The sequence below is a fragment of the Salvia splendens genome, chromosome 5 (assembly GCF_004379255.2).
Source record: "Salvia splendens isolate huo1 chromosome 5, SspV2, whole genome shotgun sequence".
NCBI classification, from domain to species: Eukaryota; Viridiplantae; Streptophyta; class Magnoliopsida; order Lamiales; family Lamiaceae; genus Salvia; species Salvia splendens.
In genome coordinates, this window is record NC_056036.1 from 15,264,781 (window position 1) to 15,269,871 (window position 5,091).

Sequence of the window (5,091 nt, forward strand, 5' to 3'; positions counted from 1 at the left end):
TTGGATGCTTCCGCTGTGACATTTCCTTTACTTGTCCTTTATTAAACTTTGAAGCTATCTATTTGAATGTTTGAAAACTTGGTATCTTTTGAATAATGTCAAACCCTTGGTCGTTTTATTAATTCTGGGTCAAACCTTTATTGAAACCCTAGTTTTCTATGTCTGTTCTTTAAGTTCTTTAATCACGATCGGTCGCATTTATTAACCCTAAAGAGCGGTCGTGACATCTTCCACCTCCAATATATGCAGTCAATGCTGCCAAGCATACCAGGAAAGCCATGGACTGTTTCGTGAAGACGAAGCAACCGTTGACAATCATCGGTGGTGGGTGCCTGAAGGATATCATAACCGAAAGCTGAACGAACGCCCTCGCAAAATTTTTTAAGACAAAGGATTCCAGTGGACTCACCGACATGCAAATACTCATTGAAGAGGTCGGTCATTTGCCCAGTAGCGAGTTGTCGGATGGCACACGTACACTTCTGCAACGTCGAGAGACTTTGCCGACCAGCTGCATCTGGACCTGTTTGGAAGTATTCAACACGGGCGGACAATGTGTTGACAATACGCATAAACAAGCGCTTTGACATGCGAAAACGGCGCCTAAAGTAATATTCCGGAAACCGCAGCTGGTCGAAAAAATAATCAGCAACGAGCCTTTCGTGGGCTCCCTCCCGGTCACGATGAATGTAGCGGCGAGTTGATCTAGTTGGTTGAGGAGGAGGGGCGGGGGTATTCGCTGCGACATATGCTTCATAAGCGGCACGATGTTGTTCGTAGTATTCTTGTTCTTCGCGCTCCGCTTCCGCAATAAGATGGGTGAAATCCATTTGAGGTTTTGAGTGAGAGATGAAGGTATAGATAAGTTGTATGAAAAATATGAATGATAGATGATTTGATGTGAAAAATGGATGATGAATGTGTGTATTTATAGATGATTTTGGGAAAAAAATAAAAAAAATAAAAAAATACAGAAAAACGGGCAAAAAACGGCCATTTTTTTGGGATTGTGAAAAAACATATATATTTTTTGGTATTATTTTTTATTAAAAAAAAAATGATTTTCCAATGGATATGCCGTTGGCCAATCAGAACGCGCCACGTCGCCTGCTCGCTGGCACGGACGTGCTCGATGCATCGAGTAGCGCCGTGCCAGCAGCGGACAGCGTCTCCGTGCCGCTGGCACGGACGGACGGACGCGTCCCAACTCGCCGATGTGGATGCTCTGATGAGATCTAATCTATACATATATAAAAGGCGAGTTTTGGCATTTTCTTGAAATATTTATAAGTTTTGAGGTTAATGTATAAATATTTATGAGTTATGGGTGATTAAGTATAAAATAGCTGATGATTGACGTTGTAATTACAAATTTTCAGTTATTATTTAGAAATTAATTATAAATTATTATATGTATACAATGTGAAGTAACGACCAATAATCATGGCTAATAACAACAAATTAAAAATGAATAAGAAAAGTCAAATTTTGTAACCTCTATTATCTTAATTTTATAATTTATGATGTTTTAATTCCATGATCTCGACTAATTTTATGCTTATAAAAGGCATGGAGTTGTAGATGAATCTCACGCCAACAAAAGCATTCTTCATTCTCTCTCAAGCTCTCAACATTTTATTGTATTATATTTTAGGATCATTGTATTACTCAATTTTTGGAGCCCCATCAAGTTCATCGATGTCTAGCGGGTTTAAGATGTTAAGTACGTTAGGAGGATTTCATCTTTGGGATACGTCAATCTGAAAGTAGTAACCGTAATGTAATTTGTCTTGCAGAAAGAAGGGTTTTCTTAACTAGACTTATAGTTCAGTTTATTTTATAATTTTTATTGTAATTTTCATTTCATTTATTGTTTTTTCTTTTGATTGCAATAGTTAGAGTACTCCATGTATATATGGTTCGAGAATTTTATCGCAATATTTCTTACAATTCTTAGAGAGGAAAGAATCATAACATTCTTTTACACAATTTATTATTTTTGTATATTTATATTGTCACAACTGCTATAATTATATTAATTGGTGTAAAAAAATTAATATTTGATCACTTATGATGAATTAATGTCCTAAGCCAATTAATGTAATGTTATTTTTGTGTAGTTTATCATTTCAATTTTTTTATGATAATAATTTTGATGTTTGAATATTATAAGATTGATTCATTCTTTTGCTAAAACTGTGATTAACATTTTTTAGAGAGATATGAATGATTGTTTTAAATATATTTTTCAAAAGCGTCAACACTTGATAATCTCTTCTTCGTTGTCCAAATAATTGTGTTTGTCTTGGTTCCATTTTAAATAGTATATTATTGAATTGATATTTATAGTATATTTTTCTATTTTCAATCTTATATAGTTATATTATTTTTTATTTAAATTATTTAATTAATAATTTTAAATCGCATGATAAAAAAATATCCTGTCGTGCATTGCACGTGGGTTAACACTAGTACTATAAAAGTATGACTTCTTGAAATAAACAACTACTATAAATTAAGGAATCTAATGAACAAATATTATAAGGAATTGTTGGCGTGTTTGCTTAATTTTTATTATACTGATGCATGATTTAGCTTTTGATTTTGACAACTCAATCCCGAGAAGTTGTTTAATCCCTTTTCTATTGTTTTCCCTTTTACTTTCATCATTAATATTGTCTTGACTCTGAAGATACACATACCTGATGGCCATCGAACAAATTCGACAAATCAGCATTAACAAAATCTTTTGGCCAAGTTCAATCCCAATCTTAAAGCTAAAATTATTTAGAACCTTTAATTCACAAACCTTTATTGATTTGTAATTCGATCGAGTTTTTCAAATGTACCAACTACTCAATCTTTCAGATAGTTGCAATTTGAAAGATTGGACTTTGAGATATTCTTCATTCATATCATCAATTTGAGAAATTGAAGATTGGACTACTTTAATATACTCGTATTCGAAGGGAACATTTTAGCTCTGATATACTCCTTTCGTTCCATAGTAGTGGAGACATTCCTTTCCGGTACGGAGATTAACAACATTTTTGAGTTCCTCAAGAGCAATCTTTAATTTGATCTAATGAATTTGGAAAATTTTGACTGAGTTTTAAATTTAGAAACAAATTGAATACTATTTGTATACTTGTTTGCTACATTATTGAAGTTGGATCAAAATTACAAATTGGATCGCAACTCGTTAGTTACTCAAGACACCTTTTTTCGGGTTATAACACCTTCTTTTAGCATCATACCTTCTTTTCTCCTCGTCACTTAACTAATTAACATCACAATCCAGAGCTTTAATGTTACATTTACTAAACATTATGGATGAGTTACACCGCTTATTTTTTATTCTTAATTTCTTACTTCATATATTCTCATATAATGATATAAGCATTATAAAAAATTCAAAATTTATTATAGTAAAAATGAAATAATTGAAATAAGACAAATTAATTATACATAATTAAAAATAAAATAATACAACTTAACAGCATTTCACATTCTCCACGAGACCTTTCAGAAACCGGATGTGTTTTTGCAATTTCTCGTAGGTTGAGTAAGTAGTAGTACAAGTCGTGCCGACGTCGATGAGTAAGTAGTACTGTAGTAGTACAAATTTGGAAACACAAACTTAGATAAACATATACATTCAGATTATAAATTTTCTAATATCAGATATACAAACATGATAAAATAAATGCAAGTCACCTTTGACCTGTGTTAAATTAAATATGAGTCATGTGACCCGTAGTTTAGGGTTCTGTTAAGTACTCAAATTTATGATGTTCTACAAAAATTAATTCAACCTTTTTAGATATTTTACATTAAAAATTAATATATAAAAAATATTAATTATGTTAAAATGAATTACATTGCTAATCGTATGTATAGTGTATGTGATAATAGTGTTTTTCATGTTACTATATTTTGAGAATCTTATTTTATTTTAGTCAGTTGTAATTGCCATTCATTAAGGTGGCCTATAGTTTGAAATTGTGTGATTTATGGGTGACTGTTAGCTATAATGAATGCAATCTTGCCAAACTCAAAGTTCATTTCAAATTTGGCTTGCAGGTAGCATGGAATGGCTTATCTATCAATTAAAGTTTAGATATTCAAATCATATTTATTTATGAACATGTAAAATCTCTACATCTGCAGAAAAAGTAGAATTAAAACGCTATTTTCCTTCTTTTTCTACCTTTTCGTAATTGACATATAACCTCTCTACTTCCTTCTTTTCTACCCGCTCATAATTGATATGTTACCTTTTTCTCTCTCTCTAGTTAGTGACATACTACATCTGTAGGTACTTATGGAGGAAAGAGTAATTTGGATAACTAACAACAAAATTTAAACTTCAATGGTTATAGAGTAGTGTAGGTTAATGATGAAATTTTAGTACTAGTAATTAATTAGATTATTGTAAGACCGTTCTAATGGTGGATGAGCTCGTATGAACTAGTATGATATTTCGTGTTATGAACTAAATCGATCTAAAAATGATCTAATTGGTAACTCATGTACTCCTATTGTTATGCATTAGGATGGTAACTCCTAAGAAATGACATTAATATTCTTTTATATTAAAATAGGAGTAATATTTTTGAATTAACACATCACCATTTCATACTATTAGATCTTTAAAATTGTGAGTTAGAGCAAAACAACATCAGTTTGGATCTCCTACATTATCTGACAAGCCACAAAGAAATCTATTTCACCAAAAATGCTATTTGTGGGAAATTCCAAATTCAATCAAAGTTCATGATATTTACCACCAAACTTTAAGTTTGTGGAAAAATTTAAAATTCGACCATAATTTGTGATATCAGCGAATAATAACCTTGTATACGTATCATTTTATAAACTGGTCATATGTTAATATAATTTGAATTTATGTTGTTGATTAAAATATTAATCACACATGTATACCACATTTACGATATTCAAATTTGATTCTCAACTCGCGGAAGCCTCACTCGGAAAAAGAATACTACATGATCACTGTTTATCAAATTCAGAAAAAAATGAATAAAAAACAAAACACAATTAATAAAAACAGTAGATTGTATTGTAAGT